This window comes from Pezoporus occidentalis, unplaced genomic scaffold (assembly GCF_034315485.1).
Source record: "Pezoporus occidentalis ecotype Australia unplaced genomic scaffold, CSIRO_AGI_Poc_V1 ctg3, whole genome shotgun sequence".
Lineage (NCBI taxonomy): Eukaryota > Metazoa > Chordata > Aves > Psittaciformes > Psittacidae > Pezoporus > Pezoporus occidentalis.
Window position 1 is genome coordinate 18,084,738 of NW_026914940.1, and position 27,311 is coordinate 18,112,048.

Below are 27,311 nucleotides of genomic sequence, written 5' to 3' on the forward strand. Positions count from 1 at the left end.
ATCTCAGTTCAGCTGAGATGAACCACCAGGTTCAAAGGGTTACACTTCACATACAATGACATATGGCTAGGGAGATCTCTCACAAGGAAGGAATAGATATTACTGCAAATACATGCCCGAGATTGCTGGAGACTCATGAGGCTGTAATCCTACCATAAGTCAAGGCTATCTGCCTTTACATACATAAATCTGAGAGGTTTTCACGAAGAAGTTACAGCATATAATTAAATCCTTTAGCAGAGATTACAAGGAAAGCCAGGATCTCATCACTAGAGTAGTGCTTCAAAACATGACTTCAGTTTCTGATTCCAGGCTGACCACCTCCAGCAAAAGTTACAAGCAGCGAGGACCATATCAGAAATCCTTAATCAAAATGCCCATTGAAATTATGTTACATCCTCTGTACAAGGCCATTTTTTTTTCCCTTACGAAACACATACAAGACAGTCAAAAGGACAATTTACTTGAACTAGTAAGTAGTAGTATCTGTAACGATTTACTGCAACAGTAGAACAAGACACACATTAGAGAGAAGAGTATCTTCTCATCTAGGTTACAACGCTCTTTATATAGAGCCGGAAGAGCATTCAGTTCCCTTTGGTTGCAATGAACAGTCTGAAGGTTGAAATTACATTCTCTATCGATCACTGGAAGACAAGCATAGGGACAGGCTATTGAAAAATTTCACAGTGTCCTTTTGGCTGCCTTCCAGTCCCATCTCCAGGTGGCTGCTATTCTATTTAATGTAACTGGAGTCTACCCTTAGGATGAATATCTTTCTTCCTGACAGTTTTTATTCTGTTTCAAGGCAGGGAAACAGCCGCAGACCAACAAAGACTGCCTCTCCCCAAGCCTCAGCCAGAGAGCTCGGAAACAGAACAAACAACATGGCCCAAATGCTGCTGCATGACCCTCTCACAAACGAGTTTCTCTGCAATTTCACTGGCAACAGAGGCTATAACAGTTGAGGTTAGAATAATCACAGAAATTGAGTTTCAACTGAGAAGATTATAAACCAGCAATGTGTTCCAAGGAAAATTTGTTCCATAGGTGCAATACACAGTAACCAGTCAGAAAAAGATACTGTATTGCTAAAAGATTGTAAGATAGAGCTGATTCTTGTACATAACAATGTGGGTATTTTTTAATTCAGGACACAGGCTAAACTGGCAGTCTGGTTGCATGTAAGAGCTTTCTACTTTTAATTAGGGATTCTAGAACAAAATCGAACCTGCTGGAAGAGCCTTCAGAACCTTCACACATAAAAGGTTAAACAAATTCTCTAAGTAGACAGTCCTGGTTAATTACTAACACAATTTGCACTGTTGGTACTGACCGGGTGTTAACGGTACTGCAGTGCAGTTCAAAAGCATGGCTTAAAAAAGCAAACTCACAAAAACATCAATCTGTGTCTAACCCACAGTGCCCCTGGGGCACACACTACACATATAAGGGCAAGTTCTCCTATGATGTGATTGTTTTTCATGGCTGCTAGCTTAAAAATCAGCCAAGGCTCTAACTGACCAATTTCTCTTAGTTGAGTTACAAGCTCTCCTGGCTCTCTGGCTTAGCCAAGTACCAATGCCCCTCACAGACTTTCTTCCCACTCTGCATTGCAGATGTCTGTGCAGCACAGAGGCTCTGATGCACACAATAAATTGGCCCCTTCTGCTTGTTGCACCTGCAAGAAGCAAAACACTAAGGAGTTCAGAAGACATTTATGCTCCTGGAAATAGCCAGGACTGATTCTCATTTACCCCAACTCACTGAGTTACCACAATCACATCACTTTCAGCAGAAACATCAGTTAAGAGGTATTTGTGTTAGGGCCACAAGCTAAGAACTATTCCATTACAGCACACTTGTGCTGGGATGTTGTTAACATCTTCAGCAATTCCCTTAGGAAATGTCAACAGCAACAACACAAAAAGAAACATTAGTTTGTCTAAATACTAACAGGAGCCTGTAACAGTTTCTAAAATGTAAAAAAAAAAAAAAACCACCACACTCAAACCCAGCATGATTTCTTCTTGTTGCAAATATAAGTAATCCTTATGTTGGTTTGGAGAGCAAATGATGGGGAGTCAGCATGGATGTCAGAGTGAAGTTGAGTGTCCCTCTTCACAGTATGCAAGGAACATATTGATCATGCGAACAGAAGGAAGAAGATTCTCTCTTTGGGATAACAGAAGTAAATGTGTGAAGAACTTGCTTTTAGAAAATGAGGGGAGTCTAAGGGGATGGCTAATATTTGCCACTTACTGGGTTACTGTTGTCTGTACACAGGTCAGGGCTAAGTATCTTGGACTTAGCATATTGCTTACTTCTGCATTTCTTATGGTCACAAGAGTCTAGTACTGACAACTGCACTAAGAAACCCCACTTTCCAAACATACAACACTCTTGAGAAACCTTCCACACTTTATAATATGCTAATCATTATCTATTTTAGTATTTTTTATTATGTACTTTATACCATACCATTATTATTTCTCATTACTGTCATGGTGTGATAATTAGCAGTGTGCTTATTATACTCTTTTGCACTGGTAATAAACCCGTATTAACTGAGCTGGAAGCTCGTTACTTCTGTCCTCTGCACCTAAAAAGCAACATTCACCCATGTACCAGGGAGCAAAAGGCCACAGACCCCATCCATTCCATCTGGAGAGGAGAGAAGGCTGGAATGTGCAAAAGGAGGACCAAGCATAATTAATGTTCAGTACCAACAAGCCTGGGATTTACAGTTTTCATACGATTTTATTATGTAGGAAGTGGTTTTATCACATAAAAACAGAAACCAAGCCACAGCCAGCTTACTGTCCTTCAGAGGGTGGGTATTACCCTGCAAAAATCTGGAAGAGGCAATCACCTGCAATACTTTAGACAATCCCATATGGTTCTCCCTCCTATAGCTCGCACTTCTTGGGCTCTCCCTTCACTAAAGGCTCTTTCTGTTACGCCCAGGTTTCCACACCCAGGTCTAAAAGCCAAACCCTGTTTAGCTCTTTTTAAGCTAAAACTTCTCTGCAATGTCTCAGACTTCCTGAAGAGCGCTGACAGAACACAGGGCCTCCCAGCACAGATTAGGCAATAAACTGTTTTTATCCCTGGCTCTTCCACTTGGGAAACAGAACATCACCAGATTTTTTTAACATCAACTAATGCCTACAAGGCTGCCTCACTTACTTCTTTCAGGTTCAATAGTTTTTTTGCTATTATTTTTATAAATAAGGACAGAACTTAACAGAGTATAAATGTGCAGTTGTGCTTGAATTATTTTAGGATTTTTTTCATCTAAAAATAAAATCACTTCACTGTTAATAATTAAAAAGTTATTCTGTCACTACAAGTTTCCATACTTACCACATCAGATTCTCTGATTTTCTTTTTCCATTTCCTAGCAAACACAAAGATATTTTTCATTGCTAGAACACTTGAGCTGGAAGCTGGAAGTCAGGTTAGAAGCTTACTCATCAGTTAGTAATTAGGGTCTTGCAGGTCAGGTTCTGCCCCAGGATCAGCTGTCAAATTACCTTTTACTGCAGCAATGTCAAATACACACCCACGTCCACACCCTGCATTTATAGTCATAAATGTAAGTACCTTCACCCATAGGACCTGAAAAGTTATTTGGCTGGAAGAGGACAGGTCAGGCACAGGACTGAGTTCAGTTTTTCTCATGAAAGTGGACAAGAAATCCAATCACTAGCCTCACACCTTTACCTTAAACGGGAACAAAAGCCAACGATCATGACCCTTGTGAACAGCAGACATGATCATTAAAATAAAGCCAGTTCTATCTTTTTGCATTGAAGAACTCCCCAGTTCACACTTTGGGATTAAAAGTATCCAGAAAAAAAAAGTTATTCCAGCTCAACAGGCAGCAATCACAGAACAAAGAACACTCCAGTTGGTGCTCAAGTTCGTGATGAAATAGTGATTTGGGAGGAAAAAAAAAACAAAACGATACTCAGCATCAGTCTCAGGGAATAGAAGGAATTTTCTTTCCCCTGACACACACATGGATGCTGTACTTCTGGATCCTGCCGATAACACATGCTCCTGAGGCATTTTCCATTATCATCACAGGCAATGCAGACATGCTTGTCAACCTCCTCTACTATTCCCAATTTCCTATAAACACTATAGTGTTCCACATGTTTAATCTGCTTTAGATCTTCAAATGCAGTTTACTAGTTTGGGGAATTTTAAACGAATGTACTTAATTCAAAAGAGGTTTATGGGCATTCTTGCTTATAAGGTGTTTTGAGACTTGAGTAATTTCATAGAGGAGACCCATGCAAATAGAGAAAGACAAAGATTTTTTTTCTCACCTCCCCAGCTCAAATCTCTAATTCCCACTAGGACGAATGGAATAAGGTCACAGTCTCTATTATTATTCAAGTCCATTCCTACCTGTGACCATGACAAGACAAGTTCTGCTGCAGAGAAAGCTGGCAGCTGAGACAACAATGTCCTGACAGCAGTCTTGTTTCTAGCTCACAATCTGTTTCTGCTATTAATATTTTTAATATAAAGGAATGAGTCTGGTCCCTAAAGATTACAGGGGGCAGGAAGAGAGCTTGCCAGGTTCCTGACAACATTCTGAGTCTATGCACCACTTTATATTACTGTTTGTACAGACCAAAAAGGTCTGACAAGAGGACTAGTGATTCCTGTAAAGTTAGGCATATTTGCAGAACTAGAAGCAAAATTTGAAGCCATAAAAATATCGAAAAGGCATCATATTTTTAAATCAAGTCTTCACTGAACCACATTTAACCTCATTACCATCCATATATCATAACTGCACTTTCTCTTTGGAAGGAGATGCATGTGTTCCACAGGATTTTGCCATTCTTTTTGAATTAGTATTTCTTTCGGGGCCCACAGGGAGAGCCCTGAAAGATAAGCAATAATACAACTTTTCTGTTCAGACAAAGAACAACACAAAAGATGCTCTCACTTTGTGAGTGGCTTTGCTTAAAGCAGGACAGAAACCCAGAATGGCCAAGGAAGGGCTATCAAGTGACAGAGGAGGGACAGAGGCCTTTGCACAGTGCATTTAAATAGATGGACTGCTAACGTACACTGACATCAGTGTAAATCACTATAGCACAGTAGGCTTTAGCACAACATCTACAACAATAACTTCAAATTCAGTATTAAAACACAAAGCAACATTAATCTCAGACCCTGCAGCTTCACTGGGTTCTGACAGGGTTGTACAGGATACGGGGATGTAAGCTTAGGCGATGAGTACATGCTAGTTTCTCTTCCTAGCTGTGCTGGGTGAGAAGGTTACAGCCCCAAGACCAGCCAGCTTATCTGACCATTCTGCACATCAGTTCAGACATAAATGATCTTGGGTTAAAACTGTTTTTCCAGATAGAGTTTAGCGCATGACACCCAGAAACTGGAAAAGAATCAGAAATAAAATGAGTACAAACACCCATGTGCAGAGTCTGCCCACTCTTCTGAATTTGGAAACCCCCTTGTTGCTACCTGTTGTTCCTGAACATTGCCCAAAATAAAACCAGACTTCATAAACATTGTTTCCTTTTCTAAGTAAAGGAAAGAGTTTTATGAAGCATGATGTAATATTCAAGACATCATGACTCTCATCAACTGACATTACAGGCAGGTGCAAGAGCTGTAAACTCACAAGAGAAAAAATACAAATAAAAGAAACATCCTAGTATTTTATGGAGTTCTGTTTGAGGAAAGACATTTTTGCCCCAAAATGTCTCCTGATACTCTGATTAAATCCATCAACTCACTGTAATGTGAACAGCACTTGAAACTCCATTGATCAGTGTAATCACTACTGATATTTTCATATTAGCTTATATGGGTTTAGCATTATTCTTTACTTGAATCTTCAAACATGCTTTCAGAAGACAAGTCATTACTAAGGATTTTATTATGCACAGCCACACTAAAATTATTTTTCAGTATTTTCCATTATCTTACTGAACCTTCTAGAACAATGTCAGCCATCATCAGGTACCCTGAAAACTAAACTCAGACTTTGCACTGCCTTTTGTTACATGCACAAATAATGCAAAACGGAATTAGACTTTCTCCAATTTGCTAAGAATAGAAGCCTGTTCTTGAAATTTTAGGTTGGGCAGCAGCATGAAGACATGAGAGAATATCAGCAAGGATACCAACAGGACTTAATTCCTCTTCTTCACCTACTATCATCAGAACACATACTCAGAAAAACTAGATCTGAACCTTCCAATGGATAACGCCAATGCACCTCATGTGCAACCTGCAACAAAACAACCTCCAGCCTCAGGTCCAGTGAGTCTGGCTGTGTGATAGACAGGCAGATAGTTAAGTCTGAGAGCAGTTGGAGAATGCATACATCTTCACAAATTTATCATGTTCAGGTTTACACTTCACTTACTAGAGCTCAATGCAGTCAGTATGACAACTGCTATATGAAATTGAGTCATGGGTGAGCAATCAGGGCTGAAGCTACCCTTAGCATACTAAGTACCACTACACTTTGACCAGCAAGTTAGCCAGATCAGATTTTGGGGCAACAACCTGAGAGTTAACTACTGAAGTTCTGGGCCAAAAAAAATTCCCACTGGTAAGACACTGGTGTTGTACAGGAGTAGGCTTAGGCCGATTCTTCACTTAGGCCCACTGGATGTTTGGTAATGACTCAGTTCTGCGAGAACTTTCCTTGTGCAATCCACAAGTCTTGAAGCCAATGAGTAATACTATTTTTATGAATTAGACTTCATTTAAATTTAAATTTAGTCAATTTTCCCAGCCAGTCAAGACACATTTAATCAGCTTTACACCATCACTGCGTCAAAGTAGTGAACATAAGGTTATGGAGCTACTGGCTAAAGATCCAAACAGCTATGTGCAGACAGGAGAAAGGGTGTAGGTTTCAACCCCAGCTCATTCTGGACTTGTAACTCTATGAGTATCCTTTGATGGGCATATCTCATATTTTTGCTTACTGGACTCTGCCTATCTTGCTACAGGGTCAAGAAGACCTATTGAAACTGGAATAATCCCATTTCTGTTGACTCCACCAGCTATGGTTTAGAACACGCACCAAAAAAACAAAACACAAAAAACAGCACCACCACATTAGCCAGGACACTGATTTCAGCAAAACTACCAATATTGATAAACTGGAGCTGGAACAACTGGTTTCTTCAAACAGGGGAATGGCTTCCTTCCACTACCAGTACCAAACACAATCAGGCTCTACTTCTGACCAGTCTAGTAGAGACTGTAGCCTTTTTTTGAAAGTGGAAAATACTGTTCCTTCAGGTTCTGGGGAATGATTATGTTTTGGGGCTAGCAGTGTACTTGCCATTTCTGACAGCCAGCTTCTGGTTGTAACATTCAAAGATTTGATTTTTCTATTACATTTACATTCCGAAGAGAGACACTGGATTTTAAAACTGATGCTCCCAAACACGTATACCTCTTGCTTTCCATATTGACTTTTACTCCCAAATCTTGACCAAATTTGTATGTTTAGAGCTTCCCGGATGCAGCTTTCAAGTACAGGAATTTCTTTTATTAAACTGAAGCACTGGAACAATTTGTTTCAGTGTTACACTCTCTAATATTACAGAGAACTCTCACCATGAATAATTTGTACCTGTCTCAAAAACGATTTTCATAAACATCACAGGAGACAAATCAGCCTTAAGCAATGCCCTTGTGCAACATACCACATTTATGTATACCTTCAGACTTCTGCTACATGGCATATATAATTTACGTGCAACAGTCCCTGCTTCTCTCTCAAAATACTAGTACTCAGATATTCACAGAATGAAACAGCTGTCTGTACCAAATTAACAACAGTTATCACAGCTACAGTAGATTGAACGCAATATACATTTTAGCTTAGAACACTTTCTACCATCCTCTGTGAGAGAAAAATAGTACAACATAAAATACACACAAACACACCACTAACAGTGTTTCACAACCAGCCCCAGTAAGTCAGGATGGCCGAGCGGTCTAAGGCGCTGCGTTCAGGTCGCAGTCTCCCCTGGAGGCGTGGGTTCGAATCCCACTTCTGACAGCATTTTTGGGGGGATTACATGTGGCTGCAATCGGTCACTGGCAGTGCTCCTGAGGGCTCAATTCCAGGGCTAGTCCTGCTCCATATATTTATCAACAAGATTAACCCTGCAACTAAGTACTTTGCGCTTGTCTGGAGAAAAGGAAGCTGAGGAGGGGAGGTGAAGAGGGAGCTGCTGAGTACTTATCGCTAAGAGTGACTAACAAGATGTCTGTAAATGTTTCCAAGCTGCAAAATGGAAAGGTCAGACTGGACATTAGGAAGCATTTTCTTCCTGAGAGGGTGATCAAACACTGGAACATGTTTCCTAGAGAGGTGGTTGATGCTCCAAGCCTGTCAGTGTTTAAAAGGCATTTGAACAATGCCCTTAACAACATCCTTTATTTGTCCAGCCCTGAATTGGTCAGGCAGTTGGACTAGATGATCAGTGTAGGTCCCTTCCCACTGAAATATTCTACTCTTGTCTTAAAATTAATTAATTAATTAATGGGGTCTTAAAATGGGAGATCTAATTATCTCAGCCTAAAGAAAGGAGCAGTTCAGAATGCAGCCCTGCAACATCTTGTTTTGTAAAGATTTTAAAACCTCTCGAAAGCACATATGAATCAATAAGTGAATTGTATTTTCACATTACATGTTTAGAGTTAAGTACCCAGTGAGTGACAGTCTGGAATACAAAGTATTTCTAAAAAGCAAGGTCACAAACATCAGTGAATCAAGTGAAAGACTGCAACTTTTAGCACCATAAACTGGAAATGTTAAACATCCAGCACTGCAAATGCTCAGCAGATATGCAGTAATGACCTCTGAACATGCATAGAACTTGATTATATATTTGCATCTAAAGAAGATAAATCAATGACTTATTCCACAGGAGTAAACAGATTGAGGGAGTGTTTTAATTATGTAATATTAACACAGACTCCAAGAAAGGTAATTAATGCTTTCCACGGGCAAATGCTATTAAAACATTCCTTGAGTGAGTTGCGCACCTACCTGAAATACTTATCTTCTGTACACAAGTTTTGCTAGATATGTATCTTTTTTGTCTCCAGAACCTTTACCCTAGGGGGGTGTTAACCCATCCCTTTGTACTAGGCAAGCAGCACTACAGTCCATCAACACATACAAGGATGTTTTGCAGCACATTTGCAGAAAGCAGTGTTAAGATCACCCTCTCTTAAACTGTTAATGCTAAATCAGTATTTAATTCCATGTTCGAGACAACAATTCTACCAGCACTGGATTCTGAAAGCAGCACATCTGCCTGCTATGAATGCACAAGCAAGCCCAGTGTCCTGGAGTCTGCCAGACATTCAAAAAAATCAACAGGCAGCTGCCTAAAGCAGTAATCAACAACTGCAAGCTGCAGGGTGCAGGGATGTCTGGCTTTTCTGTGGGATCCATTTTGGATAAAATCTGCAATCAGTATGCTGGTTGTCATGGCAGGGGGACATCTAGCTCCATCTAGTTGGAACTAGACGATCATTAAGGTGCCTTCCAACCCAAGCCATTCTATGATTCTGATTCTATCACCATACTCCTAGTTCATACGCTCGCATGGGAGGGAAGGCAAAGGAGAAATATTTAAAAAACATTAAATAATTGTATGCCACAAGCAAAACAACTCTGAAGTACAGAACTTCCTGGGCATCATTTCAATTATAATGTGAATACTGAGATCATATATATCAGAACAGATGTGCCTACACAGTATTTGACATGGTTAAACATCCTAGGAAGCTACTAGTGACAAGGCATTTACTAAACAGATTGTGCATTCATGCACCTATTTAGAACTGTAGCTTTTTTCTACAGTCCCTTCCTGACACTATTTCAATCCCTGTTGAGAGGCTTGCATGGGGGGAGAGAGAGAGAACTGCTTGGGGGTCCAGCCACCATTCTGGATAAGAAAATGCCTAACTCCAATGGGAACTCATAAGTTTCTTCAGTGCACCTAAGATTTCATCCCCTGATTCAAATCTCCATTTTGGACAAGGCTGCACAGGAGTTGCTGGACCTATGAAACACCAGCAACCCAACAGAATGCACAAAGCCATGGGTTAAAAAGTCCACAGCCATGAGCTCTGCATAGTTTGTAGTTAACAGCATTTCTCTTTCAGCAACACACCATAATGACAGAATTAGGTATGAAGATGAGATTTCATTTGGATTTTCAATATAATTATACAATAAAATACAATACACTTCCAAGTCAACTCTTCCATATTCACAGGCTATAATGGTCAAAACAAAAGAGGCAGAGGGAGGGTTAAATCCACGGCCATCGTAAACAACAAAAACCATAGGATTTCATCAAGAAATCCCTGTAGAAAGTTCAGTTCCTTACTCTCTAGCAGATCATTCATCCTGAATTAAAGGCCTGCACAGAATAATAAAATCTGCCAAATCCTATGTTAATCTGTTACACAGGTTACAATCACTATTAAGAATACGCACCGAGTTGTGGCAATGCACACATTAACTGATACAATGATAGCTGCGAAGGCAGTCTCTTCCTATAAATCGGCCTACAGAAACTTACATGATGCACTGGACAGAATCTAGAGAGGCATTTGAGGGAAAAAAAAAAAATTGAAAAATCTGATTGCCAGTATGTATGGCAGCTATTTCACCTTCACACACCAAGATCTGCACTTTTATGTACAAGCTGGTTAGTGAGGCTACGTTTAAATTCTTCACATGAATACGTTCAGCTCTTCTTAATTTAAAACCAAAATAATCATATTAGCTAGACAAGATACCCAGACCTAAATAGCTTCCATTATTAAAGGAATCACAAGGTCAACTTTTTCCAGGATTGAAACTGCATGTATCTTAGCCATTGCTAGTCACAAGGACCGAGAGCAAACTCTCAACATTCGCATGAGCTGCAAATATTTCCTGTGAGGAAATGTCACGAGGCAAGAAGTACAGAACCACAGGCAGCTCAGAAATCTGTTCTCTCTCTGGAGAAGTACAGGAGGGAATGCTTCTGGTAAATAAGATACAGGGAATGACTGTGTTGTTTTTTTAAGAAAGAGACTATACACTTTTTCAAACAAACATATTTCAGTATGCCAATGCAAACAGGACGTAGAAGCCACAGAAAGAGGTTGTGCTTCACCAAAGGAACAGTTTTCTCTCAGCAAGCCTCTATTAAATTCGATCTCTCAATCAATAAGCAATAAGGATTTCCTTATTCCTGTGCAGCAGCTGCAGTCAGAGCTGTACCTGTGAACACAGCCCTTACTGAACAGAAGGGGAAGAACACAGGCAGACCCCACACCCACGTGAAACCCCCCTGAAGGGGTTTCAGGGGAATAGATCACTATGAGCAAGGCAGGATTCTACCATTACCACACCAGCACTGTCATACATGACAAGATATTGCCACATTGCATGTTTTCCTTCATATAAAATTTTCTCCAGTAGACTAATGGCTATCACCAAATTTTTCTCATCCTGGTCTTATGAATGTTGTCCACGGACTAGAGAATACAGCACAGCAGAGACCCTCTCACTATATGCTCATCATAAGACATAGCAGATACCCAGATCTGTTCAGTGCTTATCACTCAGCATGAGTGACTGAACAGCTGAAATGGATGGAAACTGCTTCCATTATTTCTCTTCTGACACCAAATCCACACATCACCTTGAAAAGAATTAGACAAAGTTCAGCCAAGTATATGCTAAGGAGGTGGACACAGAGGGAGCTCTGAGATACCTCATTTCTGCTACTGCTCTTTAGTAGACAGGACAGTATATTTCCAATACTCTATGGTCTTCAAGGATTTTTAAAAAGAGAAGTAAAATGAATAATCAGGATACCATGGCTCACCTGCTCCCTTTGTCATTAAAACAAGCCTACACTGGCAGTTCAAATCATCCGTTTATCTTACTGAGAAACAATCCATTACCAGCAGATAATGATCTTTTTTGCCCTAATGAATCTACCTTGAAAGGAATCTACCTGGGGCTCTGTTCCATTCACAGTTATTAAAACATGAAAGCTGGACTAACTCTGCTGAGGACATTTATGGTTAACTCTGATGTCAATTAAATGTCAGCTTTATGAACTGGAATTAATTCAGAGAATGTAAGTCTATCCTTACATTAAAGATGATGCATGCAGACACTATTCTCTCAGTGCAGGAGTCCTGGATCTCTATTGACACAAATCACACTGCAGAGGGGCAGGCCCAAAGGGCAGCCTTGGCATGAGGAAACACGGCTGTCCAGAAAGTGAAAATAAAACATAGCTGTTTCTGACAGCACAGAGAAATTGTGATAGCACAGGCAGAAAGGTACCTGCTGCGAGCCAAGCTTTTTTCAGCAAGCCTCAATTAAACAGGATCTCCTATGGACAGATGTCATCAGAGTATCGGGCAGCTTATCATTGTTTCTGCTGCTAGTACTTTTTATAAAACATGTAAATGGTTGAATAAAACAGTATTTGTTTGTAGGTATGCCTGTCCTGAAGCCAGTGTCTTGCTCTGCTTGCAAAAGTCCCATTCCCCTTTGAAGGGTCATGCTATCATTTCACTGTGGGCCAGTCCACCAGCTATTTGCTCTCACCCTTCCCTCAAAGGGGTAGTTTCATACTTGTGTTTAACTGGAATTAATCTATTTCCTGTTCCTTCGGTGCTAGTGCTAGGCTCTGACAGCTCCCCTAGCACAGCATTAGTGAATCGCCCCATCACTGCTGTATGGCTACAGACTCCCCACCAAAGCAACCAGGTACTTCAATGCCTCCTCAAAGAGGAGGGCCTGGAAGCCTTACATCATACAACCTCTTATGAAAACAGAACTTCTCATCTTTCTTTCCCATTAACTAAAATAAGGAGCAGAGCTATATTATAGCCTTAAAGCATTGGGCACAGAAGAAGATACCCAAGCAACAACAGTGTTGATATCCTTTACTCAGTACAGTATCAGAATCATACAACCGGTTGGGTTGGAAGGGGCAGTTCCAACCCCCTGCCATAAGCAAGGACACTTTCCGCTAGAACAGGTTGCTCAAAGCCCCATCCAACCTGGCCTTGAACACTGCCAGGGATGGGGCAGCCACAGCTCCTCTGGGCACCCTGTGCCAATGCCTCACTACACTTACAGTAAAAATTTTCTTCCTAACACCCAGTCTAAATCTATCCTTTGTCAGTTTGAAGCCATATGCCCTTGAACTGTCACTACACACCTTTGTAAAAACTCCCTCTTGAGATTTCCTGTAGGCAGCACCCAGTGTGGTGTTTACTGAATTGCAATAATAAGAAATACCTCTGCATTGTCATGTGCAGTTTTGCTTACCTCCCTTTTTACACGAGAAACGCTTTATTTTCAGGAGAAAATATTATAAATAGCAACTAGAATATAATAAATAATCTGCAAATGTCCACAAACATGCCTCTTTATCTGACTGGTGTCAGTTAAGGTAAAATACAAATTACAAGCTCTACATAAGGAAAGATATATAAATAGGCAAGTGGGTTCGAAAACAAAACACAGATCTCAGAAAGTTATATTCACCTGTCAAAGCAAGTAAACTACCAGATGAAAGGGAGGCTAGGTCTGAATATGATTAAAGCCTTTTTTTTTTCCCCAAAGAGCACAGGTTTGACATGCTGATGTCTGCATATTTAAAATATACAATAATAAAGATGAGTTATTGAGCCATCACCAATTATTTTAAAAGAGCAAATTGTTTATTTACAGAGAAACTGACATTTATAAAGACAGACATGAAGGACTCAGTTGAAGAAGCAACAGTCTTTGGAGCTTGGAGGTTTTGTTTTTCCTAACTTTACTTTGCTTCATCTCCATTCCTAAGTTCAGAAGCATCACATTTCAAACTAAAGTGCTATAACTCAAATTGAAGGCTCTCTGCTGCCCAGTGGTCAAATGTCACAAACGTCAATTTGTTCAGCTCTTTGGATAATGTCAGGTCCCCAAAAACTGGACTAATGCAGTTAAAATTAAGAGGAAGCGGCACTGAGTTTACGTAGAGAAGCGGTGAGCAAAGGGCACCAGCCTGCCTTGCACTTCGGCTGCTGAGGCCCACCAGCAGGCCAGGTGTATCAGACTGGGGATACTGGTGTCGCCCAGATTTCCAGCATCTCCAACCAGAGTTACAAAGCCTATTGAAAAGCATGGCTCAGTGTCAAGACTCTCCCTTCATGGATCGTAGGTGTAGCTGCATTGCTTTACCTTCTTCTCCTAAATAACCTCTCCTCCCTAATCAGACTTACTCCTCAGCTGCAGTCCAGCCCAGTATCCACTTAACACAAAAGAACATCCATTCTCATCATACCAATGGTCAGCCTAGCTCAGCATCCTCGGGGACAGTGGCCAAGACCAGTCCTAAGAGAAATCAATGCAGACAGCAGAAAGCAGCAGGACAAACAGTAGGACAAAGCTTCCCTGCTCCCAGGAATTTGTGGTTTGGATACTTCATAATATAGAGGCATTTTTTTCATGTTTCATAGCCAGCAGTGGACTAGAGAGTCACTGAGGCTGGTGGGGAGCTCTGGGGATCCTCCAGTCCATCTTCCTGCTCCGAGCCAGATCAGCTGCCACAGATCGATCAGGGCCATAACCAGTCAGGTTTTTATTCTTTCCCAGGATGGAGACCATACAACCTTGTGGCAACCAGTTCCTGTGCGACACACTAAGAAGTTTTTTCCTACACTTTTTAGTATTCACATACTGCTGAACCGAAGTCCAGAGCCTGCCTAGGCACTGCCTGAGGAGCTGCATGCAACCCTGGTATGTGGGGTCGTGATTATAGTAAGGGCAACGTTTCTCACATCTCCCTACACTCTGGTCAGGACCAGTGCTCTAATTTAATGTGAAATTGTGATCTTTAAGGTTTTAAGACCACAGCAAAGGTCTTAGGACCAGAGCATTCATTATGTCATTGGAAAACTCTGAGATACTTAATTTTTCTGGGTTCTGGACTTTCCCTATGTTATCCGTAACAATTCCTTTCTTTGTCTTCTTTGTCTTGAGCAGTGGAGGCATCTGGCATTGCTCCACAATGCACAGACAAACAGCATAATTCTGTTTACAACTGGTTTCAGATAAATGCCAAACTATTTCTCATCTCTCAGATCAGAAAAAGTCATGCAAGATGCAGTGATTTGCCAAAAGGTACATAACCTGTCAATGGTATCTTTCATTCTTGGAACTATTCTCATAAATGGCTTTTTTGCTCTTATGTCGAATATGCTGCATTTATTTCTCCCCTTCCCATGAGACTCACCATTTGCTGTATAAATCTGAAATGGCTTCTGATAATTCATGCTACAAAAGCAGCATTATCTATTCCAGTCTTCAGATTCACTTTTCATAAACATCAGTATGAATAGAGAAAGACATTAGAATAGCATCATACAATGATTTGGGTTGGAAAGGACCTTAAGGATCATCTAGTCCTAACCTCCCTGCCACAGGCAGGGACACCTTCCACTAGACCAGGTTGCCCCAAGCCCCATCCAACCTGGCCTTAAACACTGCCAAGGATGGAGCAGCCACAGCTTCCCTGGGCAGCCTGTGCCAGCGCCTTACCACAGCAAAGATTTTCTTCCTAGTATCTAATCTAAATTTATCCTCTTTCATGTTAAAGCCATTCTCCCTTGGTAACAACCACCTTTTAAGTCTGAGCCTTGTGGCAATCAGCACTGGGCACAGCAGAATATATCCAAGCAATTTCACAAGTCATTGAGTATCTCAGCCTACTCCACATCCTGTGTAACCAGGACTCCCCCTTTCAACGCATCAAGGCATTCCAGGAACTTCCTGGATTACTTGTGTCCTGCTGTGCTCGCTCTCCAACAGATACCAGGCTGGTTGAAGTTTCCCCCGTGAGGACCCAGACTTGTGAATGTGAGGCTGCTCCATCTGTCTATGGAGGGCCTCATCCACCCAGTCTTCCTGGTCAGGTGGCCTGTAGAAGACCCCCACCGTGATGTCACATGGCCCCGCCCTCCCTTTAATCCTGACCCATAAACTCTTGGTTATCTTCTCATCCACCCTGTCCTGGGTTCCGCAGTAGCAGTCATGTTTTTCCTTTGTGTTAACTGGTACAGTGCTGTGTTTTGACTTCCAGTTTGAGAACAGTGTTGGTGAAGCCGATGTTCTCGGTTGTTGCTAAGTGATGTTTACCCTGACCAAGGACTCTGTGAGGCTCATGCTCTGCCAGGGAGGAGGGGAGGCTGTGAGGAAGCAGAGACGGGGCGCCTGACCCGGGCTAGCCGGGGAGGTATTCCATACCACAGCACGTCATGCCCGGGGTGAGGGGTAACTGGGAGTTACCCGGAAGGACAGGGGCTTCCGGGTGGAGCTCATTTTTCTTGGCCGGTGGTATCGTATTCTCTTCCCTTGTTATTTTCCCTTATCATTGCTGTAGCTGATAGTAGCGGTGGTGATTTGTTGCTGGACTGTTTTTGTCTCAACCCGTAGGAGTTGCACTCTCTCGATCCTCCTCCCCGTTCCTCCGGGAGCGGGGAAGGGGAGAGCCCCGGTGCGGGGAGGCAGGGGGGGAAAGACGGACACGGACCTCGATTGTTGTCAGCTCGGCACCACTCACTGGGAGTGAGTGAACAAGCTACCTGACTGGGTTTAAACCACAACAGTTCTTTTTGGCGCCCAACGTGGGGCACGAAGGGTTGAGATAAGAACAGATCTGACTGGATTGATAGTCACTCGTCACAATGCTGATTTATTGGCTCTCAAGGTTGTTCCTCTTGATCTCACAGTTTCAGTATATGATATCTTACGTCCATCCGGTACTTGCTGTATTAGTGTTTTTCAAGTGTGGGGCTTGGGCTAAGGTTTTTATCCCATTGTACTTTATGGTAATGACTTGTAATACAATAGAATCATTGATCATGAAACTGATCTGGCTTATGTTCCCAGTGTGGTCACCACCTTTATACTTTGGGAGGTATATGATGGAGGTGCTTAGCAATTACACATCTTTTTTCTCCTTCTCAGGTGCTCAACCTGGGAAGGAGACATCCTTTTACCCTCCTAGTCGTCCCCCCAGACCATTTACATTTGAGAGTTTTGAATTTTTTGAATGGCCTTTTAATGCTGTTGAGACTTGTTTGCTGATGGTGATGGGAATCACCATGCTAACACGTATACAGAGTGTGTTTTACCCACTACTGATTTCAAGAGTTAAGCAGATTCAGGTTTGGGTCTTGTCTGGGGTCAAACGACGATGTAGGAGGACCGAGAGATTTTCCCTGAGGCTGGACAGCCATGAGTGGCAGGGTGTGTGGGATAGTATGGGCAAGTATCTAGGTCAGTGGGCCCCTCCAGTACTTTGGAATTTCACTACCGAACAACTGCAAAATCCAGAAGAATTAGTAAAACACTTAAATGAGGTGTGTGGTCATTCTGGCCATACCAGAGATGGACAAATCACAGCAACGTGCTGGGGCTTGGCCTATGCTTACAGGGCCTTGTTCAACACTATCCAGCACCTTCAAAAGGAAAAGAATGTCGGCGGATCTGAGGGCAAAGCAACAGTCGCTACTCAAACTTTGGCTGCAATGAACAGCACAGCTGTCCCAGTGGCAAGTACAGCAGCTGCTCAAACTTCAACTGCAACAGACAGCGCGGTTACCCCAGCTCCAAGCACAGTAGCTACACCACCCCCAGTAACAAGTACAGTTGCTACTCAAACCACAGTGATAATCACTGCAGCCAAACCAGAGGACCAATTCGTACCAATATCAGTTGCCCCTGTACGCAAGAGAACAAGCAAAAAGGAGGCAAAAAGGGTGAAGCGAGATGAAGAACCAATGAATTCACCACCCGGTCCAGAATCTGATCAGGAGTCATCATCACATGACGAAGAAGAAGAAGAAGAGGTAACTTCTCGACCTCAGACCTCAACCGAGCTGCGGAATATGCGAAAAGATTTTACCCGTCAACCAGGGGAGCACATCATCACCTGGTTACTCCGATGCTGGGACAATGGGGCTGATGGTCACGAACTAGAAGGTACAGAAGCCAAGCAGCTGGGATCACTTGCTAGAGAAGGGGGAATTGACAAAGCAATTGCAAGAGAGAAAAAGTCCCTCAGCCTTTGGAGGAGGCTCTTGGCAGCTGTGAAAGAAAGGTTTCCATACAAGGACGATGTTACGAGTCGTTCGGCCAAGTGGAATACTATAGACAAAGGCATCCAGTCTCTGAGGGAATCGGCCATCGTAGAGATGATCTATCACATCAAGCCGAATAACGGGGATACACCTATAGATCCAGATGAAGTTGAATGTACACGACCCATGTGGCGAAAACTTACACGGAATGCACCGTCATCATATGCCCATTCATTGGCAACAGTAACCTGGAATGACATAGTACCACTAACAGTGGATGAAATGGTTCATAAACTCCGAGAGTTCGAAGACAATCTCACCCCTTCCATCATCTCAGCTGTGAAAAAACTGTCCCAGGACATCGAACAATTGAAGGACAATCTATCTGATTTATCCGGCTCCTCACGTGTACCAACACACGTCTCAGCTATTAATAAAAGGCGTCCTATTGTTCAAGAGAGGAGATACAGGAGGTATACGCCACGGGGTACCCTATGGTTTTACCTGCTGGATCACGGAGAAGACATGACAAAGTGGGATGGAAAACCTACTTCAACTTTGGAGGAACGGGTGAGTGAACTGAAGAGGGGAGCAAGGGCCAAGACTGATCGTCCCATGAGAGCTACGGCTTCAGTCTCTGGTGATCAGTTTCCCAGATGGAGTGGAAGAGCTGATTTTACTCCAGCTCCTGTGATAACGAAGAATAATCCCTTTCAACACGACTTAAGTGTCCAATGCTGTGACGACTGTTAGAGGGGCCCTGCCTCCAGCCAGGTGGAGGTAGGGGACAATCGGATTTACTGGACTGTGTGGATCAGATGGCCTGGCACATCAGTCCCACAGAAGTATAAGGCTCTAGTAGATACCGGTGCACAGTGTACCCTGATGCCATCAAGCTGTCAAGGGGTGGAATCCATCTATATTTCTGGAGTAACAGGAGGATCCCAAGAGTTGACTGTGCTGGAGGCTGAAATCAGCCTGACTGGGAGGGAATGGCAAAAGCACCCTATTGTGACTGGTCCAGAGGCTCCATGCATTCTCGGCATAGACTACCTCAAGAGAGGGTACTTCAAAGACCCAAAAGGGTACCGGTGGGCTTTTGGTATTGCTGCTTTGGAGACTGAGGAAATTGAGCAGCTGTCCACCTTGCCTGGTCTCTCAGAAGATCCCTCTGCTGTGGGGTTGCTGAAAGTTGAAGAACAACAAGTGCCAATTGCGACCACAACAGTGCACCGGCGGCAATATCGCACCAACCGAGACTCCCTGATTCCCATCCATCAGCTGATCCGTAGACTGGAGAGTCAGGGGGTGATCAGCAGGACCCGCTCACCCTTCAATAGCCCCATATGGCCAGTGCGAAAGTCTAATGGAGAATGGAGACTAACAGTAGACTATCGTGGCCTGAATGAAGTCACACCACCATTGAGTGCTGCCGTACCGGACATGCTAGAACTTCAGTATGAACTAGAGTCAAAGGCAGCCAAGTGGTATGCCACGATTGATATTGCCAATGCATTTTTCTCAATCCCTTTGGCAGCAGAGTGCAGGCCACAGTTTGCTTTTACTTGGAGGGGTGTCCAGTTCACTTGGAACCGACTGCCCCAGGGGTGGAAACACAGCCCTACCATTTGCCATGGACTGATCCAGAATGCGCTGGAACAGGGGCAAGCTCCAGAACACCTGCAATACATTGATGACATTATTGTGTGGGGCGATACAGCGGAAGAAGTCTTTGAGAAAGGGAGGAAAATAATCCAAATCCTGCTGAAAGCCGGTTTTGCCATAAAACGGAGTAAGGTCAAGGGACCTGCACAGGAGATTCAATTTTTGGGAATAAAATGGCAAGATGGACGTAGACAGATCCCCACAGATGTGATCAACAAGATAACAGCAATGTCTCCACCAACTAATAAGAAAGAAACGCAAGCTTTCTTGGGTGCAGTGGGGTTCTGGAGAATGCACATCCCAAATTACAGTTCGATTGTAAGCCCTCTCTATCATGTGACCCGGAAGAAGAATGATTTTAAATGGGGCCCTGAGCAGCAACAAGCCTTTGAGCAAATTAAACGCGAGATAGTTCATGCAGTAGCCCTTGGACCGGTCCGGACCGGACCAGATGTAAAGAATGTACTGTACACTGCAGCTGGGGAGAACGGTCCTACCTGGAGCCTCTGGCAGAAAGCTCCAGGGGAGACTCGAGGTCGACCCCTCGGCTTTTGGAGTCGGGGATATAAAGGATCTGAGGCCAGCTATACCCCAACTGAGAAAGAGATACTGGCAGCCTATGAAGGGGTTCGAGCTGCTTCGGAAGTGATTGGCACTGAAGCACAGCTCCTTCTGGCACCCCGGCTGCCCGTGCTGGGCTGGATGTTCAAAGGCAGGGTCTCCTCTACACATCATGCAACCGATGCTACATGGAGTAAATGGGCTGCACTAATTACACAACGAACTCGAATAGGAAATCCCAGTCGTCCAGGCATTCTAGAAGTCATCATGGACTGGCCAGAGGGCAAAGATTTCGGAATGTCACCAGAGGAGGAGGTGATGCGCGCTGAAGAGGCCCCACCATATAATAAACTGTCAGAAAGTGAAAAGCAGTATGCCTTGTTTACTGATGGCTCTTGCGGTATTGTGGGAAAGCATCGGAGATGGAAGGCAGCTGTATGGAGTCCTGGACGACAAGTTGCAGAAACTGCTGAAGGAGAGGGTGAATCGAGTCAGTTTGCCGAGGTGAAAGCCATCCAGCTGGCCCTGGACATTGCTGAACGAGAAAAGTGGCCAGTACTTTATCTCTATACTGACTCATGGATGGTGGCAAATGCCCTGTGGGGGTGGTTGAAGCAGTGGAAGCAGAGCAACTGGCAACGCAGAGGTAAACCCATCTGGGCTGCTGCACTGTGGAAAGATATTGCTGCCAGGGTGCAGAACCTGGTGGTGAAGGTACGTCATGTAGATGCCCATGTACCCAAGAGTCGGGCCACTGAGGAACACCAGAACAACCAACAAGTGGATAAAGCGGCTAAGATTGAAGTGGCTCAGATGGACTTAGATTGGCAACGTAAAGGTGAATTATTTTTGGCCCGGTGGGCCCATGACACTTCAGGCCATCAGGGCAGAGATGCAACATATAGATGGGCCCGTGACCGAGGGGTGGACTTAACAATGGACACTATTGCCCAGGTTATTCATGAGTGTGAAACATGTGCTGCAATTAAACAAGCCAAGCGGTTAAAGCCTCTTTGGTATGGAGGACGATGGTTGAAGTATAAATATGGGGAGGCCTGGCAGATTGACTATATCACACTGCCACCAACCCGCCAAGGCAAGCGCCATGTGCTTACCATGGTGGAAGCAACCACCGGGTGGCTGGAAACATACGCCGTGCCCCATGCCACTGCCCGGAACACCATCCTGGGCCTTGAGAAACAGATTTTGTGGCGACACGGCACCCCAGAGAGAATTGAGTCAGACAATGGGACTCATTTCCGGAATAACCTTATAGATATTTGGGCCAAAGAGCATGGCATTGAGTGGGTATATCACATCCCCTACCATGCACCAACCTCTGGGAAAATCGAACGGTACAATGGGCTGTTAAAAACTACACTGAGAGCAATGGGTGGGGGAACTTTCAAGCATTGGGATACACACTTACCAAAGGCCACCTGGTTGGTCAACACCAGAGGATCTGCCAACAGGGCTGGCCCAGCCCAGTCAGAACTGTTACATATTGTAGAGGGGGACAAAGTTCCCGTGGTGCATATGAAGAATTTGCTGGGGAAGACAGTCTGGGTAATTCCTGCTTCAGGTAAAGGCAAACCCACTCGTGGGATTGCTTTTGCTCAGGGACCTGGATATACTTGGTGGGTAATGCGGGAAGGTGGGGAAGTCCGATGTATACCTCAAGGGGATTTGATTTTAGGGGAAAACAGCCAGTGAACTCAATTGTATGCTGTTGCCTGCTGTGTAATGCTTTTATAGCCCATCAACTAGGTGTCTCCAGGTCACCAGCGACTGGCCCTGACTTCCCTCCAGCCATCATCCCAACAGAGAATGAACTTTGAACATCATGGACGGAATGGACTTGGCAGCATTATAGGGATTGGTCCATGCACTAAGAAAATGATTTTTCCTCTTGGTCTGTATGTATATGGATGTATATATGTGGGAGAGCGATGGTGTATTGAAAATGTGGGATCTGAGCACGACGTGAATGGTATGGAATAAGGGGTGGATAATGTCCTGGGTTCCGCAGTAGCAGTCATGTTTTTCCTTTGTGTTAACTGGTACAGTGCTGTGTTTTGACTTCCAGTTTGAGAACAGTGTTGGTGAAGCCGATGTTCTCGGTTGTTGCTAAGTGATGTTTACCCTGACCAAGGACTCTGTGAGGCTCATGCTCTGCCAGGGAGGAGGGGAGGCTGTGAGGAAGCAGAGACGGGGCGCCTGACCCGGGCTAGCCGGGGAGGTATTCCATACCACAGCACGTCATGCCCGGGGTGGGGGGTGACTGGGAGTTACCCGGAAGGACAGGGGCTGTCGGGTGGAGCTCGTTTTTCTTGGCCGGTGGTATCATATTCTCTTCCCTTGTTATTTTCCCTTATCATTGTTGTAGCTGATAGTAGCGGTGGTGATTTGTTGCTGGACTGTTTTTGTCTCAACCCGTAGGAGTTGCACTCTCTCGATCCTCCTCCCCGTTCCTCCGGGAGCGGGGAAGGGGAGAGCCCCGGTGCGGGGAGGCAGGGGGGGGAAGACGGACACGGACCTCGATTGTTGTCAGCTCGGCACCACTCACTGGGAGTGAGTGAACAAGCTACCTGACTGGGTTTAAACCACAACACACCCCAAGGCAGCGCTCTGCTCACTCCAGCTGGTCACTGATGTAGAGTACAACACCCCCTCCTCATCTCCCCTGCCTGTCTTTCCTGAAGAGCTCTGTCCTTCCATTCCAACATTCCACTCATAGAAGCCATCCCACCATGTCTCCATGATATTAGGAAATCCACCCTAGAATTCTATGTTCAGAAAATAACCTTGTTCATGTTAAGGAAACTAAAATAAATAAATAACTGGGTCTTTGGGGATGAAGGAAGGTTTCATCTGACAGTATGGTTCACACAAGAATATGTATTTGAAATGCTGACCAATCATTTGTCATACAGAGGAACAAAAGGGTTTGTGTTATAAGGCTTAATTCTCTAGTGTTCTTTCACTGTGGTTATTTAAAATGCAAAAAGTATCATAGAGTTATACTAAAGATGGGAGATCAAACAGGGACAAAAGATAAGACTACACAATCATCCACTCACTGATTTTGTTGCACAGTTTTGGATTGACTATTGAGAAAGCTCCTTTACCTCCTTTTCTTCTGGAAAAAAGTGAACAGCAAAAAGTGAATAATAAAGCCCGTTTTCTACCTTGACTGAAAAATTAATATAAGGGTGGAAGTCATGCTGTAGTGGGGCCATTAAAAGATTACAGGTATTATGCTGAATACAGCAAGACACAACAAGCCCTCTACAGTCCTGGGCTGGCCCTTTTGGCTTTGCTATAATGCTGATAGAACGAAGAATCATGCACCAAACATTAGCCAAAATAAATTATGCACCATATCTAGTAGTAAATGAATTATACAGGCTCCTCAGAACTGCTCTTTTCATAAAGAGCTATCCCTCTAGACAGTCTGAGGAAAACTGAGTGAATTTTCTTGCTGTAACTATGAGAACAGGAAACAGAGCTAAAGCTCCTATGTAATCAGTTTCAAAGCTAGAATTTTAATATGGCTACCTAGTTACAGAAGATTTTCCATGAACATTATACTCATATTAACAATGAATTTTTTGATGTTTATAAGCTTAGAAATTGTTACAGAAATAACAACACAAAAATACTGGCTGTAGGCAAACCAGCTTCCAGTGCTCTTCTGATATTTACAATTAGGGAGCTTAATGAAATCCAGGGTATCAGATTTGTTTCATAATCCCTACGCCTCTGACTTGTACTACCATGACATCTTCCAACAAGCATGGAACAAATGGATTGTATCTACAGTCTAATTTTATAGTCTTCCCTTCGACTGATTTTCTTGTACTTTCCAACAATATTTAAGAAAATATTTTGCAATTAATTGAAAGTCATTCAGTGCTCTCACCAAATTACTCCTCGATGAGTCTGGAGCAGATACACTTTCTTCTTCTCAAGTGCCTTTGATTTCTTCTCTGCATGCACAGACATGCACTTAATTAAAACTTTCCATCAAAGTGGCATTAGCTAGACACACAAGGCATACCAACGTGCTCTCAGGCTTCCTGCCAGAAAGCCAGCAGTGCTGATGCTTTCCTTTATTTACTTCAAAGTGTCAGCAAAACAGGCAATTTATGACCACATAAATACAGAGCCAACAACCCACAACCACTGTCTGCGGCAATACAGCACAGACACAGCCATTTCGTTGGTCCACTTCCCTCAGACTGGTTCATGTTGCCAGATGCAGAACCAGAACACGCTTACCAAGTGTCTTCTGTAACACTGTAATAAAATAAATTACCAGGATGAGTGTTTAAAAAGGTGTCAGGGAGCAGCATGAACAAATCCCATTAGCAGTCAACAGGATTTGTGTACTATTCACCACATTGAAAACTTAACCCCAGGGCGTAACACATACAAGCAGTATGGAGGTATATCACATTGTGGAATGAGGTTTGGTTTTGATTAGGATATTGGGATTTTTGGTAGGAAATAAAGATACAGGGAGGAAAGCCTTTTGATATAATATAGTGTTATGATTGTGGGCAGGGATTTAAAAAAGCATCTGATGAAAGGCAGACATCTGAGAAATCATGTAATTGCCAGAAGTATTTGAAAAAGTCTGTAGCACAAAACAGCAGCCCTCATTACATGGCACCAGTTCTGCTTTGGAAGGTTTCAGAGATGTGGTATTTGGCAAGCAACTCCAGAGAGAAAAAATATTTCTGATCACCAGTGTAGGTATTCCTACATGTGAGAAATACATCAGAGTCTAGATGATGCCACTTAGCTCTGCTAGGTGCTGATTGTCATACATGTGCTTTTCACGTCTTAAGTTGAAATTAACTAGAGTGGCTTTAAATTGAGACTAGGTGTCATGTGTGGCAGTACTGATAATTCTCTCATCTATATTTCCTAAAAATGAAAGAAATCTTACAAAGTTATTTTATAGTCAGAACCTAACAGGAGCAGTTCTGTTAAGACTGGAAACATACCAACAACTGGAGGTATCTGCAAGACACTGAGGCCCAAGCTCAGGATGAAATCTGAGCTTGAGGAAAAGTTCATCCTTGTCTGGGAATTATTTTATGCTTTCCTGTGCAAGAGCAAATGACTGAACTGGGGTGTGAGTACATTCAACTGACTTCATCATTCAGCAAGACTGACCTTTAGTTTATACCTTGACATGTTTTTCTTCCAGATGCATTTCTTGAAAGCAAAACCAAACAGCATTTTCCTCACCCTGCATACTCTTGGTAAAAAGTATTGTTAGAAAATTCAGTTGAAATTTTGACTTACAGAATAGGAGCAAAGGAATTTCAGTGACTTCAGAAATGCCAGGGTTTTGCCCTTCAGAAGGAGCTTGAACAGGGTATAACACAGAACGCACCCCTCTACAATGAAGAGCCAGCCACATACACAACATAACTGAAGGGTCTTGCTCAGAAACTCTGTGCCTCCTGAATCTTCTAAAGCATAAGGGAAATGGAAAAACAACAAAAAAGGTGTCTGCAATTTTGCTCACACATTAATTACTTGAGATCAACTGGAGAAGTAAATAAACACACCAGCATTCCAATGCAAAGAAAAACACAGACACAAAAAATCCAGTCACTGAGATGTTAAGTCCTCTTTGTAATTTCAAGTGCCAGCCACTTTTGAAGAAGGAACTTACGGTATTAAAGGTTACAACTGAAGTGCAAGTGTAATCCTATAATTAAAGACTCTGCAGGCAATAGTCAGATGGTCTTACAAAAATTCTAAGATGTAACAAAGAAACACAGTAGGAGAGTTAAATAATTCTGAGTATTAGAGCTACATCATGAAGCTGGTGTAGAAATGGAGATGACCTTCTCTAACAAAAAGATACCTGCCAGGTTGGCTGGTTAGTTTGTGTAAATGCCTTTGAAAAGGCTCTACATGAGGCTGAGTGGAACCTTATTGTAAAACAGACTTCTGTAAAAATGTAACAGAGAAAACATTAATCACTTGAGATAAATTCAAATAGAATTAAATTTCTTTTATACTTTTATTTTTAAAAACATAGATTATATCCAAATATTAATTCACATTTTATAGTTAAGGATGCAGCTGCTTTAAGGAAATTTTCAAAAGCTGTTCACCACAGGTTAAAGTTTTTGTGAATTTATTTGTATGTATAGGAAGAAAAATATTTATTAGATGGACTGGTAAAATAAAAATGCGTATTTTCTGTGGTTTGTTCCATATGCAACCATTTTATGTAACTTAAACTCCCGAATATGAACACTGATTGAGCTTTTTATATTGTAGTGGGCCTGGCTGAGATGGAGTTAATTTTCTCCATAGCAGCGTGTATGTGCTATATTTTGGATCTTTGATTAAAACAGTGTTGAGAACACATCCATGTTTTGGCTATTCCTTAGTAGTATTGCTAATATTGCTTCATCAAGTCCTTCTTTGTTTCCCACTCTGTTCCCTTGCCTCGAGTAGGCTGGGGAGTGGGCAAGAAGCTGGGAGGACACACAACGGGAAGAGGTGACCAGAAGTGACCAAAGGAATATTCAACACCCATATGATGCTGTGCTTAGCAATAAAAGCTGAAGGAAGAGGGGATATTCATGGTTAGAGCATTTGCCTTATACAGCAACTATTACATGTGTTGAGGCCCTGCTTTTCAGAAAGCAGCTAAACATTTACCTGTCAAAGATGTTATTCTTTCTCTTCATCCTTATTTTCCCTTGTGCACTTTCACTTCATTTATTACTGTCTTGATACATGAATCTTCTTACCTTCCTTCTCTTTTCTCCTCATCCCATGGGACAGTGGAGTGAGAGCAGCTGTGCAGGTGTTTGGTTGTTGGCTGAGGTGAACCCACCGCATCATCTGTAAATGCTTCATGA

At 42.9% G+C, this 27,311-nt stretch overlaps 1 protein-coding gene and 1 non-coding gene across 7 annotated transcripts in view; one reads left to right on the plus strand and one right to left on the minus strand.

Moving 5' to 3' along the window:
* The window catches only part of OXR1 (oxidation resistance 1), a 224,370-nt gene that overhangs the window by 191,246 nt on the left and 5,813 nt on the right, over positions 1–27,311 (minus strand). The window contains exon 1 of one of the 6 annotated variants that reach the window (XM_062627182.1): positions 25,729–25,878. The exons of the other annotated variants lie outside the window; for them this stretch is intronic. The gene's annotated coding sequence lies outside the window, so the exon portion shown is untranslated. Of the gene's footprint in view, positions 1–25,728; positions 25,879–27,311 lie in introns of those variants that run through there. 6 annotated transcript variants of the gene reach the window in all.
* On the plus strand, positions 7,995–8,077 carry TRNAL-CAG (transfer RNA leucine (anticodon CAG)). The gene has a single exon. It is a non-coding gene; the product is annotated as a tRNA-Leu (tRNA).